Below are 14339 nucleotides of genomic sequence, written 5' to 3'. Positions count from 1 at the left end.
GTCTTATTTTGTGTTTTGTGTTTAGTCTTTAGATCTGAATTTGAATGTACTTGTGAACTAACTTAATTTCCTACTTCTAAATTCATTCCTAAATTCACTACTTACATGAATCCTGTAGTTGGGCATTTTGGGACTTCGATTGTGGGCATTGTTTTGTGTCCAGACCAGCAGCAGGTGGTGTGCATTTGCTGGAAAGGCATCGAAGACCTCCGATATGCTGCATCTCCTGATGTGTGTCTCCCTCAAGTGGCTGTCAGCAAATGCCTGCTAGACATGCATCATAGAACAGGCATGCTAAAACATGGGTCTTCAACCTGCGACCCTCCAGCTGCTGTGGAACTACACATCCCAGCATGCCCTGCCTCAGTTTTAGCATACCTTAATAGCAAAACTGTGGCAGGGCATGCTGGGATGTGTAGTTTCACAGCAGCTGGAGGGCCACAGGATGAAGACCCATGTGCTAGAGCCAAGCCAGCTAGAGCTGGGTGGTTGGGTGGGTGGTGTGTCGGAGGTGGAGCACATGCAAATGATTGTGTATCATCCAGCTAGTGAGAGAGAAAACTCATGCAGGAGTGTGCCTGCTTGTCAGTGGGTTATGCACCTTGCCAGACGTTAAATCTACATAGAGCAGCTGGAGGGGACAAGAGCAGGTTTGCAAAATATAGATAGAAGAGCATATATGCTGGCGCATTCTCCATGATTGTGTCAGCTTATGTTTTGGTGCACTGCACTTTCCTCCACTAAGTTTTAGCCATTTTTGTTAAGCTCAAGTGTAGTTGCTTCTCTGCCTTTTGGCTGTGATCTTGTATCGTGGTTGAAGGGTCTGCTGGAGGGAGGGATTGTTTTCTTCATTGGCGAAAGACCAAAGATATTCCAGGATGGAAGGCTTGGGAACACTATCTGTTTTTCAGTTGTGGAAGAGCACAGAGGTCGGATTGGACTACATTCTATAGTAAAGGATATCTTTCTATTTATTGACCCTCCCCTTATATGTGTCTGTGTTACAATAAAGCTTCGGTTTTGTGAATCCCTCACCCTCTTACACTCCACACCCATAGCCTTATTAACTGTTGTATTATTGTATAGTTTAAATGTATAGTGCAGTTCATGATTTATAGTGTAGGCTGGCCTGTGCTGTAGTTCTTGAACTGTACTATACCGTCAGCATTTGTATTGTGTTTTGGCTGTGCTGCAACACTGTATTTATGTGTGTAATGTTTATGTATGTTTTTTTTTATGCCAATAAAGACTGCTTTTTCAAGCCAATATCTGAAAACAATCAATGTTTATCTTTGATGGCAATAAAAGTGGTATGATATTTGATGCTTTTGAAATCCAATATCTGATATGTCCCCTATCTGGGAACCATATATTAAATGGCTTTTCAGAAAAGGGAGATGGGAGAAGAGCTTTCAGTACTTGTAGGACCGATGCACATAAAGAAGCAAAAAAACATACATAAACATTACACACATAAGTACCCGCGTTGCGGCACAGCCAAAACACAATAGAAATGCTGACGGTATAGTACAGTTCAAGAACTACAGCACAGGCCAGCCTACACTATAAATCATGAACTGCACTATACATTTAAACTGTACAATAATACAACAGTTAATAAGGCTATGGGTGTGGAGTGTAAGAGGGTGAGGGAATCACAAGCCCGAAGCTTTATTGAAAGACTGACACATATAAGGGGAGGATTAATAAATAGAAAGACATCCTTTACTACAGAATGTAGTCCAATCCGGTCTTTCAACTCTTCCACAATTGAAAAACGGATAGTGTTCCCAAGCCTTCCATCCTGGAATATCTTTGGTCTTTCGCCAATGAAGAAAGCAATCCCTCCCTCCAGCAGACCCTTCAACCACAATACAAGATCACAGCCAAAAGGCCGAGAAGCAACTACACTTGAGCTTAACAAAAATGGCTAAAACTTAGTGGAGGAAAGTGCAGTGCACCAAAACATAAGCTGACACAATCATGGAGAATGCGCCAGCATATATGCTCTTCTATCTATATTTTGCAAACCTGCTCTTGTCCCCTCCAGCTGCTCTATGTAGATTTAACGTCTGGCAAGGTGCATAACCCACTGACAAGCAGGCACACTCCTGCATGAGTTTTCTCTCTCACTAGCTGGATGATACACAATCATTTGCATGTGCTCCACCTCCGACACACCACCCACCCAACCACCCAGTCACCAGAGCCACCCACAAACCAACTGGCTCCGTGATTTAATTTGCACAGTGTAGTCATCCAGGCAGCATGTCCTTCTCAATGGAAGGATCTCTGGTTCCATGGAATCTTCCGCATTGGAATGCTGCGGAACAAAAAGGATTTAAATATTCAGCTTGCTAGCATTCAATGTACCTGTGGCTTGGCTCTAGCACATGGGTCTTCATCCTGTGGCCCTCCAGCTGCTGTGAAACTACACATCCCAGCATGCCCAGCCACAGTTTTGCTATTAAGGTATGCTAAAACTGAGGCAGGGCATGCTGGGATGTGTAGTTCCACAGCAGCTGGAGGGTCGCAGGTTGAAGACCCATGTTTTAGCATGCCTGTTCTATGATGCATGTTCGGTGATGTCACAATCAGCTTGGAATGGGGTGTCTAGCAGGCATTTGCTGACAGCCACTTGAGGGAGACACACATCAGGAGATGCAGCATATCGGAGGTCTTCGATGCCTTTCCAGCAAATGCACACCACCTGCTGCTGGTCTGGACACAAAACAATGCCCACAATCGAAGTCCCAAAATGCCCAACTACAGGATTCATGTAAGTAGTGAATTTAGGAATGAATTTAGAAGTAGGAAATTAAGTTAGTTCACAAGTACATTCAAATTCAGATCTAAAGTCTAGGTAGGCCTCACGTCCTGGCAGCCGCCAGCATTTAAAAATGCCTTGATTAGAGGTACGGAATTAAATGTAGATAAGAAGTAGACACAAAATAAGACTCCGCAGAGCAGTTATCAGGTGTTTTTATCAATTGTTGCATTTAAAAAATCAAGCAATTAGGGAACACAATGTTGCAACAATGTAACCCTATTTGCAAAATAGTACTAAATAAGTTTGTCGATGTAAGACATTTGCAAAGGCGCATCCAAAACACGCTGGAAAATGCAACTGAATCTGTTTTTGGAGGCTTGAATAGGAAATGTGCATCGGTCCTACAAGTACTGAAAGCTCTTCTCCCATCTCCCTTTTCTGAAAAGCCATTTAATATATGGTTCCCAGATAGGGGACATATCAGATATTGCCTTTCAAAAGCAGCAAATATCATACCACTTCTATTGCCATCAAAGATAAACATTGATTGTTTTCAGATATTGGATTGAAAAAGCAGTCTTTATTGACATAAAGAAGCAAAAAAAACATACATAAACATTACACACATAAGTACTGTGTTGCAGCACAGCCAAAACACAATACAAATGCTGTCGGTATAGTACAGTTCAAGAACTACAGCACAGGCCAGCCTACACTATAAATCATGAACTGCACTATACATTTAAACAATACAATAGTTAATAAGGCTATGGGTGTGGAGTGTAAGAGGGTGACGGAATCACAAGCCCAAAGCTTTATTGAAAGACAGACACATATAAAGGGAGGATTAATAAATACAAAAATACCCTTTACTATAGAATGTAGTCCAATCCGGTCTTTCAACTCTTCCACAACTGAAAAACAGATAGTGTTCCCAAGCCTTCCATCCTGGAATATCTTCAGTCTCTCGCCAATGAAGAAAACAATCCCTCCAGCAGACTCTTCAACCACGATACAATATCACAGCCAAAAGAGCGAGAAGCAACTACACTTGCGTTTAAACAAAATGGCTAAAACTTAGTGGAGGAAAGTGCAGTGCACCAAAACATAAGCTGACACAATCATGGAGAATGCGCCAGCATATATGCTCTTCTGTCTATATTTTCCAAACCTGCTCTTGTCCCCTCCAGTTGCTCCATGTAGATTTGACGTCTGGCAAGGTGCATAACTCACTGACAAACAGGCACACTCCTGCATTAGTTTTCTCTCTCACTAGCTGGATGATACACATTCATTTGCATGTGCTCCACCTCCGATATACCGCCCACCCAACCACCCAGTCACCAGAGCCACCCACAAGCCAACTAGCTCCGTGATTTAATTTGCACAGTGCAGTCATCCAGGCAGCATGTCCTTCTCAATGGAATAATCTCTGGTTCCATGGAATCTTCCGCATTGGAATGCTGCGGAACAAAAAGGATTTAAACATTCAGCTTGCTAGCATTCAATGTACCTGCGGTTTGGTTCTAGCACATGGGTCTTCATCCTGTGGCCCTCCAGCTGCTGTGAAACTACACATCCCAGCATGCCCTGCCACAGTTTTGCTATTAAGGTATGCTAAAACTGAGGCAGGGCATGCTGGGATATGTAGTTCCACAGCAGCTGGAGGGTCGCAGGTTGAAGACCCATGTTCTAGCATGCCTGTTCTATGATGCATGTTCCGTGATGTCACAATCAGCTTGGAATGGGGTGTCTAGCATGCATTTGCTGACAGCCACTTGAGGCAGACACACATCAGGAGATGCAGCATATCGGAGGTCTTCAATGCCTTTCCAGCAAATGCACACCACCAGCTGCTGGTCTGGACACAAAACAATGCCCACAATTGAAGGCTCAAAATGCCCAACTACAGGATTAATGTAAGTAGTGAATTTAGGAATGAATTTAGAAGTAGGAAATTAAGTTAGTTCACAAGTACATTCAAATTCAGATCTAAAGACTAGGTAGGCCTCACGTCCTGGCAGCGCCCAGCATTTAAAAATGCCTTGATTAGAGGTAGGGAATTAAATGTAGATAAGAAGTAGACACAAAATAAGACTCCACAGAGCAATTATCAGGTGTCTTTATCAATTTTTGCATTTAAAAATTCAAGCAATTAGGGAACACAATGTTGCGACAATGTAACCCTATTTGCAAAATAGTACTAAATAAGTTTGTCGATGTAAGACATTTGCAAAGGCGCAAACAATACACGCTGGAAAATGCAACTGAATCTGTTTTTGGAGGTTAGAATAAATGCAGGATCAAGTAGCTCAATGGGCAGGGTGTTTGATTAGAATTCAACAGGTTATAGGTTTGAATCCTGGGTATGATAGTTTGAGGTGTATGTTTGTATATATTAGTCACACATGGCTTACTTGTACAAATGGCATGTCACCAGTTAGTGCTGACTGCTGATATGCCATTTACACAAACATGCCATGTGTGACTGTATATGCATTTAAGGAGGGCACCCCGGCAATACCACAAACCATTGAGTGTCAAGTATACTAGATATATCTTCATATCTCATGTGCTTTCTCTGAGACCAATCTTGTTATGCCCCTTCCCCACAAGGCATGCACCTTTTGTCCATATTGAAAAAATGGGGAGGGAGGGAGGGAGGGAGGGGGGGGGGGCATATAATTCTCTGTCACAGGGATCCAAAAAGTCTAGTTATGGCTCTGGTATGCATTATGTAATCTGGCAGACCATCTCTCCAACACTGGCTGGTTGGAATAGAAATCCGGTTATCTATGTGAGCAAATGACCATCAACGATTTACTCTCAAACACTAAAAAATGGACAAAAATGGTCCCCTAAACAAATTGGTTAAATTTTGGGTTTAACCAATTTGTGTAATGACCATTTTTGACCACTTTTCTAGTGTTTGGGAGCAAATGGCTAATTGACATTTGCTCCAATACATTACCAGATTTTCATTCCATCCATCCAGACTGGATAGATAGCCTGACAGATAATTGTGTAGTGTACGCCCAGGATAACTGTCAGTCATGCTTTATTTTATGACGGCACATAAATGGGTGGGCAGATCCAGGGCAAGCACTGCCCACTCATGCATAGTTGTCAACTGATGTGAAGTTCCAGGGGGCAATCTCAGTTATAAAGAGAAGTATCTGGAAATTGTCCCTAGTTAAAAAAAAAAATTTGATCACCTCCATTTATTTAGTATGATATCCCAGGTGATAGGATGCCAGCAGTCAGAACAACATACTTTATTAAATAACACATCTCAAACTACCATACCCAGGATTCAAACCTATAACCTGTTGAATTCTAATCAAACACCCTACCTATTGAGCTATTTGATCCTGCATAAAAATTGTGAACATTATATGAAGCTATTGGTACTTTGCAAAAAAAAAAAAGAATCAGCATTACAACGCAGCAGATCCATGCAGTTTGCAGCCACACACTACATGTATCTGCTCAGCCACAATGCTGATTATTTCTTCACAAAGTGCAAGGTGAGCTCCAAACAGAATTCTCTAGCTTAGAATTATACCTTTCTTTGCCAAACCTAGAAGTCGGGCCCCCCACCCTGGGATCCCCCAGAGGGAGGCCTGCACCGTCATGCGGCAGGCTTGTCCGTTTTGGAAGCAGGCTGATGGGCAGCCCAGGATTGCTTCAGTCTGGGCTTGGCAGGTCTGGAAACATGAGCTTGCTTTGGGTATGCCTGACCTTGGGTACGCTTTACCTGGAAGATGAAAGGGCCAAGAAAAGTACTTTTAGCCTTCTGCGTGGTAGGAGTCATACTAGGTAGGCAAGCTGTTTTAGCAGTAGCCAGATCAGCTACAATCTTATTGAGGTCTTCTCCAAAAGGAGATTCAACTGAGGCAGCACAAGGGAACTCTCATCTGGGGACAACAACTGCAGGGAGAACACATATTTTCAGATGAACATGGTAGGGCAGAAGGCTGCCTAATACTGAAGCACCCCCAAACAACAAATCAAATGCAACTTACTTGACAGAGATGTGCCTGAGCAACGGCCCTCCCCAGCCCTATCCCAAATCATACTTATTTTGCATAGGAGATACCATGGTCATGAAGATTGTTCTCCCAGGGTTAGGTTCATTCATTGCATTCTGGGTATGCTGACCCCTGTGATTTCCCCAAATGTGGGAAACTCGACTGCATTATTTGTGGTAGTGGGGGACTGTGTTTGTGCTTTCCTCTGGTCAGCTCTGGTAAAAGTCATATTTCTTTGTCTCAGATCTTCCTCTAGCCTTGTTCTTCTTTCGAGAGTTCCCTTGTGCTGCCTCAGTTGGATCTCCTTCACTTGACAGGGGGGTGCCCGAGCAGCGACCCTCCCAAGCTCTAGCCCAACTCCTACTTACCAGCCAGGTGAGATACTATGATCATGAAGTTGCTTCTCCCAGGGCAAGGCTCACCCATTGCACTCTGGGTGTGCTGCCCCTGCGATTTCCCCAAATGTGGGAAACTTGACTGCATAATTTGAGTGTTCCCTGGTCGGCTCTCATGTAATTCAGATCTCTTTGTCTCAGGTCTCTCTCCAGCCTAGTTTGCTGTCTGTTTCCACTTCTCTTTTCTTGAGCCGCTCCCTTCTATGCCCTTGCGCACTATCCTTACTTCTCCCGTCTGCTTACTTTGTGCCTTCCAATGCACAATGCAAACTACAGGTAGTGCTGCAGGGCCCACACCCTTTTACTTGCCGTACAGAGCAGCTCTGGAGCTGTTACAGAGCCCAGCTACTGCAAGAAATCAGCTTGAATGCTTCAGGGGCTGAGGCATAGCCAACATGAGCCCCACACCGAAGGAGGGTGGAGGTGTTTAATGCGAACTAGGGGTCATCCAAGCGCCGCAAAAGGCCGCCATGCCCTGCACGCCCCTTTTCTCTTTTCACATGCAGACGAGGGTTGAAGCCAACTTTGACCCACTGCTTGGATGACATCACCATATGCAAATCCATCTGCTGCAGGCCTTCCCCCAGGAATGCTTGCACTAGTTGTTGCATTTGGTTTGTTGTTTGGGGGTGCTTCAGTTTTAGGCAGCCTTCTGCCCTCCCATGTTCATCTGAAAATATGTGTTCTCCCTGCAGTTGTTGTCCCCAGATGAGAGTTCCCTTGTGCTGCCTCAGTTGAATCTCCTTTACTTGACAGAGATGTGCCTGAGCAGCGGCCCTCCCCAGCCCTATCCCAAATCATACTTATTTTGCATAGGCGATACCATGGTCATGAAGATTGTTTTCCCAGGGTGAGGTTCATTCATTGCATTCTGGGTATGCTGACCCCTGTGATTTCCCCAAATGTGGGAAACTCGACTGCATTATTTGTGGTAGTGGGGGACTGTGTTTGTGCTTTCCTCTGGTCAGCTCTGGTAAAAGTCAGATTTCTTTGTCTCAGATCTTCCTCTAGCCTTGTTCTTCTTTCGAGAGTTCCCTTGTGCTGCCTCAGTTGGATCTCCTTCACTTGACAGGGGGGTACCCGAGCAGCGACCCTCCCCAGCTCTAGCCCAAATCCTACTTACCTGCCAGGTGAGATACTATGATCATGAAGGTGCTTCTCCCAGGGCAAGGCTCACCCATTGCACTCTGGGTGTGCTGCTCCTGTGATTTCCCCAAATGTGGGAAACTTGACTGCATAATTTGTGTTTCCCCTGGTCGGCTCTCGTATAATTCAGATCTCTTTGTCTCAGGTCTCTCTCCAGCCTAGTTTGCTGTCTGTTTCCACTTCTCTTTTCTTGAGCTGCTCCCTTCTATGCCCTTGCGCACTATCCTGACTTCTCCCGTCTGCTTACTTTGTGCCTTCCAAACTACAGGTAGTGCTGCAGGGCCCACACCCTTTTACTTGCCGTACAGAGCAGCTCTGGAGCTGTTACAGTGCCCAGCTGCTGCAAGAAATCAGCTTGTATGCTTCAGGGGCTGTGGCATAGCCAACATGAGCCCCACACCGAAGGAGGGTGGAGGTGTTTAATGCGAACTAGGGGTCATCCAAGCGCCGCAAAAGGCCGCCATGCCCTGCACGCCCCTTTTCTCTTTTCATATGCAGACGAGGGTTGAAGCCAACTTTGACCCACTGCTTGGATGACATCACCATATGCAAATCCATCTGCTGCAGGCCTTCCCCCAGGAATGCTTGCACTAGTTGTTGCATTTGGTTTGTTGTTTGGGGGTGCTTCAGTATTAGGCAGCCTTCTGCCCTCCCATGTTCATCTGAAAATATGTGTTCTCCCTGCAGTTGTTGTCCCCAGATGAGAGTTCCCTTGTGCTGCCTCAGTTGAATCTCCTTTACTTGACAGAGATGTGCCTGAGCAGCGGCCCTCCCCAGCCCTATCCCAAATCATACTTATTTTGCATAGGAGATACCATGGTCATGAAGATTGTTCTCCCAGGGTGAGGTTCATTCATTGCATTCTGGGTATGCTGACCCCTGTGATTTCCCCAAATGTGGGAAACTCGACTGCATTATTTGTTGTAGTGGGGGACTGTGTTTGTGTTTTCCTCTGGTCAGCTCTGGTAAAAGTCAGATTTCTTTGTCTCAGATCTTCCTCTAGCCTTGTTCTTCTTTCGAGAGTTCCCTTGTGCTGCCTCAGTTGGATCTCCTTCACTTGACAGGGGGGTGCCCGAGCAGCGACCCTCCCCAGCTCTAGCCCAACTCCTACTTACCTGCCAGGTGAGATACTATGATCATGAAGGTGCTTCTCCCAGGGCAAGGCTCACCCATTGCACTCTGGGTGTGCTGCCCCTGCGATTTCCCCAAATGTGGGAAACTTGACTGCATAATTTGAGTGTTCCCTGGTCGGCTCTCATGTAATTCAGATCTCTTTGTCTCAGGTCTCTCTCCAGCCTAGTTTGCTGTCTGTTTCCACTTCTCTTTTCTTGAGCCGCTCCCTTCTATGCCCTTGCGCACTATCCTTACTTCTCCCGTCTGCTTACTTTGTGCCTTCCAATGCACAATGCAAACTACAGGTAGTGCTGCAGGGCCCACACCCTTTTACTTGCCGTACAGAGCAGCTCTGGAGCTGTTACAGAGCCCAGCTACTGCAAGAAATCAGCTTGAATGCTTCAGGGGCTGAGGCATAGCCAACATGAGCCCCACACCGAAGGAGGGTGGAGGTGTTTAATGCGAACTAGGGGTCATCCAAGCGCCGCAAAAGGCCGCCATGCCCTGCACGCCCCTTTTCTCTTTTCACATGCAGACGAGGGTTGAAGCCAACTTTGACCCACTGCTTGGATGACATCACCATATGCAAATCCATCTGCTGCAGGCCTTCCCCCAGGAATGCTTGCACTAGTTGTTGCATTTGGTTTGTTGTTTGGTGGCTGCTTCAGTATTAGGCAGCCTTCTGCCCTCCCATGTTCATCTGAAAATATGTGTTCTCCCTGCAGTTGTTGTCCCCAGATGAGAGTTCCCTTGTGCTGCCTCAGTTGAATCTCCTTTACTTGACAGAGATGTGCCTGAGCAGCGGCCCTCCCCAGCCCTATCCCAAATCATACTTATTTTGCATAGGCGATACCATGGTCATGAAGATTGTTTTCCCAGGGTGAGGTTCATTCATTGCATTCTGGGTATGCTGACCCCTGTGATTTCCCCAAATGTGGGAAACTCGACTGCATTATTTGTGGTAGTGGGGGACTGTGTTTGTGCTTTCCTCTGGTCAGCTCTGGTAAAAGTCAGATTTCTTTGTCTCAGATCTTCCTCTAGCCTTGTTCTTCTTTCGAGAGTTCCCTTGTGCTGCCTCAGTTGGATCTCCTTCACTTGACAGGGGGGTACCCGAGCAGCGACCCTCCCCAGCTCTAGCCCAAATCCTACTTACCTGCCAGGTGAGATACTATGATCATGAAGGTGCTTCTCCCAGGGCAAGGCTCACCCATTGCACTCTGGGTGTGCTGCTCCTGCGATTTCCCCAAATGTGGGAAACTTGACTGCATAATTTGTGTTTCCCCTGGTCGGCTCTCGTATAATTCAGATCTCTTTGTCTCAGGTCTCTCTCCAGCCTAGTTTGCTGTCTGTTTCCACTTCTCTTTTCTTGAGCTGCTCCCTTCTATGCCCTTGCGCACTATCCTGACTTCTCCCGTCTGCTTACTTTGTGCCTTCCAAACTACAGGTAGTGCTGCAGGGCCCACACCCTTTTACTTGCCGTACAGAGCAGCTCTGGAGCTGTTACAGTGCCCAGCTGCTGCAAGAAATCAGCTTGTATGCTTCAGGGGCTGTGGCATAGCCAACATGAGCCCCACACCGAAGGAGGGTGGAGGTGTTTAATGCGAACTAGGGGTCATCCAAGCGCCGCAAAAGGCCGCCATGCCCTGCACGCCCCTTTTCTCTTTTCATATGCAGACGAGGGTTGAAGCCAACTTTGACCCACTGCTTGGATGACATCACCATATGCAAATCCATCTGCTGCAGGCCTTCCCCCAGGAATGCTTGCACTAGTTGTTGCATTTGGTTTGTTGTTTGGGGGTGCTTCAGTATTAGGCAGCCTTCTGCCCTCCCATGTTCATCTGAAAATATGTGTTCTCCCTGCAGTTGTTGTCCCCAGATGAGAGTTCCCTTGTGCTGCCTCAGTTGAATCTCCTTTACTTGACAGAGATGTGCCTGAGCAGCGGCCCTCCCCAGCCCTATCCCAAATCATACTTATTTTGCATAGGAGATACCATGGTCATGAAGATTGTTCTCCCAGGGTGAGGTTCATTCATTGCATTCTGGGTATGCTGACCCCTGTGATTTCCCCAAATGTGGGAAACTCGACTGCATTATTTGTTGTAGTGGGGGACTGTGTTTGTGTTTTCCTCTGGTCAGCTCTGGTAAAAGTCAGATTTCTTTGTCTCAGATCTTCCTCTAGCCTTGTTCTTCTTTCGAGAGTTCCCTTGTGCTGCCTCAGTTGGATCTCCTTCACTTGACAGGGGGGTGCCCGAGCAGCGACCCTCCCCAGCTCTAGCCCAACTCCTACTTACCTGCCAGGTGAGATACTATGATCATGAAGGTGCTTCTCCCAGGGCAAGGCTCACCCATTGCACTCTGGGTGTGCTGCCCCTGCGATTTCCCCAAATGTGGGAAACTTGACTGCATAATTTGAGTGTTCCCTGGTCGGCTCTCATGTAATTCAGATCTCTTTGTCTCAGGTCTCTCTCCAGCCTAGTTTGCTGTCTGTTTCCACTTCTCTTTTCTTGAGCCGCTCCCTTCTATGCCCTTGCGCACTATCCTTACTTCTCCCGTCTGCTTACTTTGTGCCTTCCAATGCACAATGCAAACTACAGGTAGTGCTGCAGGGCCCACACCCTTTTACTTGCCGTACAGAGCAGCTCTGGAGCTGTTACAGAGCCCAGCTACTGCAAGAAATCAGCTTGAATGCTTCAGGGGCTGAGGCATAGCCAACATGAGCCCCACACCGAAGGAGGGTGGAGGTGTTTAATGCGAACTAGGGGTCATCCAAGCGCCGCAAAAGGCCGCCATGCCCTGCACGCCCCTTTTCTCTTTTCACATGCAGACGAGGGTTGAAGCCAACTTTGACCCACTGCTTGGATGACATCACCATATGCAAATCCATCTGCTGCAGGCCTTCCCCCAGGAATGCTTGCACTAGTTGTTGCATTTGGTTTGTTGTTTGGGGGTGCTTCAGTATTAGGCAGCCTTCTGCCCTCCCATGTTCATCTGAAAATATGTGTTCTCCCTGCAGTTGTTGTCCCCAGATGAGAGTTCCCTTGTGCTGCCTCAGTTGAATCTCCTTTACTTGACAGAGATGTGCCTGAGCAGCGGCCCTCCCCAGCCCTATCCCAAATCATACTTATTTTGCATAGGCGATACCATGGTCATGAAGATTGTTTTCCCAGGGTGAGGTTCATTCATTGCATTCTGGGTATGCTGACCCCTGTGATTTCCCCAAATGTGGGAAACTCGACTGCATTATTTGTTGTAGTGGGGGACTGTGTTTGTGCTTTCCTCTGGTCAGCTCTGGTAAAAGTCAGATTTCTTTGTCTCAGATCTTCCTCTAGCCTTGTTCTTCTTTCGAGAGTTCCCTTGTGCTGCCTCAGTTGGATCTCCTTCACTTGACAGGGGGGTACCCGAGCAGCGACCCTCCCCAGCTCTAGCCCAAATCCTACTTACCTGCCAGGTGAGATACTATGATCATGAAGGTGCTTCTCCCAGGGCAAGGCTCACCCATTGCACTCTGGGTGTGCTGCTCCTGCGATTTCCCCAAATGTGGGAAACTTGACTGCATAATTTGTGTTTCCCCTGGTCGGCTCTCGTATAATTCAGATCTCTTTGTCTCAGGTCTCTCTCCAGCCTAGTTTGCTGTCTGTTTCCACTTCTCTTTTCTTGAGCTGCTTTCTTCTATGCCCTTGCGCACTATCCTGACTTCTCCCGTCTGCTTACTTTGTGCCTTCCAAACTACAGGTAGTGCTGCAGGGCCCACACCCTTTTACTTGCCGTACAGAGCAGCTCTGGAGCTGTTACAGTGCCCAGCTGCTGCAAGAAATCAGCTTGTATGCTTCAGGGGCTGTGGCATAGCCAACATGAGCCCCACACCGAAGGAGGGTGGAGGTGTTTAATGCGAACTAGGGGTCATCCAAGCGCCGCAAAAGGCCGCCATGCCCTGCACGCCCCTTTTCTCTTTTCATATGCAGACGAGGGTTGAAGCCAACTTTGACCCACTGCTTGGATGACATCACCATATGCAAATCCATCTGCTGCAGGCCTTCCCCCAGGAATGCTTGCACTAGTTGTTGCATTTGGTTTGTTGTTTGGGGGTGCTTCAGTATTAGGCAGCCTTCTGCCCTCCCATGTTCATCTGAAAATATGTGTTCTCCCTGCAGTTGTTGTCCCCAGATGAGAGTTCCCTTGTGCTGCCTCAGTTGAATCTCCTTTACTTGACAGAGATGTGCCTGAGCAGCGGCCCTCCCCAGCCCTATCCCAAATCATACTTATTTTGCATAGGAGATACCATGGTCATGAAGATTGTTCTCGCAGGGTGAGGTTCATTCATTGCATTCTGGGTATGCTGACCCCTGTGATTTCCCCAAATGTGGGAAACTCGACTGCATTATTTGTTGTAGTGGGGGACTGTGTTTGTGTTTTCCTCTGGTCAGCTCTGGTAAAAGTCAGATTTCTTTGTCTCAGATCTTCCTCTAGCCTTGTTCTTCTTTCGAGAGTTCCCTTGTGCTGCCTCAGTTGGATCTCCTTCACTTGACAGGGGGGTGCCCGAGCAGCGACCCTCCCCAGCTCTAGCCCAACTCCTACTTACCTGCCAGGTGAGATACTATGATCATGAAGGTGCTTCTCCCAGGGCAAGGCTCACCCATTGCACTCTGGGTGTGCTGCCCCTGCGATTTCCCCAAATGTGGGAAACTTGACTGCAGAATTTGTGTTTCCCCTGGTCGGCTCTCGTATAATTCAGATCTCTTTGTCTCAGGTCTCTCTACAGCCTAGTTTGCTGTCTGTTTCCACTTCTTTTTTCTTGAGCCCCTCCCTTTTATACCCTTGTGCACTATCCTGACTTCTCCTCCTGTCTGCTTACTTTGTGCCTTCCAATGCACAATGCAAACTACA

General features: G+C 46.9%; 14 non-coding genes across 14 annotated transcripts; all 14 read left to right on the top strand.

Moving 5' to 3' along the window:
* The first annotated feature begins 6845 nt into the window (after positions 1 to 6845).
* Positions 6846 to 7009, top strand: LOC134988101 (U1 spliceosomal RNA). The gene has a single exon (XR_010193628.1). It is a non-coding gene; the product is annotated as a U1 spliceosomal RNA (small nuclear RNA).
* A 152-nt stretch (positions 7010 to 7161) lies between these two features.
* On the top strand, positions 7162 to 7324 carry LOC134988060 (U1 spliceosomal RNA). Its single transcript, XR_010193592.1, has one exon. It is a non-coding gene; the product is annotated as a U1 spliceosomal RNA (small nuclear RNA).
* Positions 7325 to 7995: 671 nt separating this feature from the next.
* On the top strand, positions 7996 to 8159 carry LOC134988117 (U1 spliceosomal RNA). The gene has a single exon (XR_010193644.1). It is a non-coding gene; the product is annotated as a U1 spliceosomal RNA (small nuclear RNA).
* Positions 8160 to 8311: 152 nt separating this feature from the next.
* Positions 8312 to 8474, top strand: LOC134988029 (U1 spliceosomal RNA). The gene has a single exon (XR_010193564.1). It is a non-coding gene; the product is annotated as a U1 spliceosomal RNA (small nuclear RNA).
* A 659-nt stretch (positions 8475 to 9133) lies between these two features.
* LOC134988122 (U1 spliceosomal RNA) lies at positions 9134 to 9297 on the top strand. Its single transcript, XR_010193649.1, has one exon. It is a non-coding gene; the product is annotated as a U1 spliceosomal RNA (small nuclear RNA).
* Positions 9298 to 9449: 152 nt separating this feature from the next.
* On the top strand, positions 9450 to 9612 carry LOC134988033 (U1 spliceosomal RNA). The gene has a single exon (XR_010193567.1). It is a non-coding gene; the product is annotated as a U1 spliceosomal RNA (small nuclear RNA).
* A 672-nt stretch (positions 9613 to 10284) lies between these two features.
* On the top strand, positions 10285 to 10448 carry LOC134988116 (U1 spliceosomal RNA). The gene has a single exon (XR_010193643.1). It is a non-coding gene; the product is annotated as a U1 spliceosomal RNA (small nuclear RNA).
* Positions 10449 to 10600: 152 nt separating this feature from the next.
* Positions 10601 to 10763, top strand: LOC134988012 (U1 spliceosomal RNA). The gene has a single exon (XR_010193551.1). It is a non-coding gene; the product is annotated as a U1 spliceosomal RNA (small nuclear RNA).
* A 659-nt stretch (positions 10764 to 11422) lies between these two features.
* On the top strand, positions 11423 to 11586 carry LOC134988121 (U1 spliceosomal RNA). The gene has a single exon (XR_010193648.1). It is a non-coding gene; the product is annotated as a U1 spliceosomal RNA (small nuclear RNA).
* A 152-nt stretch (positions 11587 to 11738) lies between these two features.
* On the top strand, positions 11739 to 11901 carry LOC134988031 (U1 spliceosomal RNA). The gene has a single exon (XR_010193566.1). It is a non-coding gene; the product is annotated as a U1 spliceosomal RNA (small nuclear RNA).
* A 671-nt stretch (positions 11902 to 12572) lies between these two features.
* Positions 12573 to 12736, top strand: LOC134988127 (U1 spliceosomal RNA). Its single transcript, XR_010193654.1, has one exon. It is a non-coding gene; the product is annotated as a U1 spliceosomal RNA (small nuclear RNA).
* A 152-nt stretch (positions 12737 to 12888) lies between these two features.
* On the top strand, positions 12889 to 13051 carry LOC134988011 (U1 spliceosomal RNA). Its single transcript, XR_010193550.1, has one exon. It is a non-coding gene; the product is annotated as a U1 spliceosomal RNA (small nuclear RNA).
* A 659-nt stretch (positions 13052 to 13710) lies between these two features.
* On the top strand, positions 13711 to 13874 carry LOC134987980 (U1 spliceosomal RNA). The gene has a single exon (XR_010193520.1). It is a non-coding gene; the product is annotated as a U1 spliceosomal RNA (small nuclear RNA).
* Positions 13875 to 14026: 152 nt separating this feature from the next.
* Positions 14027 to 14189, top strand: LOC134988036 (U1 spliceosomal RNA). The gene has a single exon (XR_010193570.1). It is a non-coding gene; the product is annotated as a U1 spliceosomal RNA (small nuclear RNA).
* The last annotated feature ends 150 nt before the right edge of the window (positions 14190 to 14339 follow it).

This window comes from Pseudophryne corroboree, unplaced genomic scaffold, assembly GCF_028390025.1.
Source record: "Pseudophryne corroboree isolate aPseCor3 unplaced genomic scaffold, aPseCor3.hap2 scaffold_1023, whole genome shotgun sequence".
NCBI classification, from domain to species: Eukaryota; Metazoa; Chordata; class Amphibia; order Anura; family Myobatrachidae; genus Pseudophryne; species Pseudophryne corroboree.
This window is presented reverse-complemented; position numbering and strand designations above follow the sequence as displayed.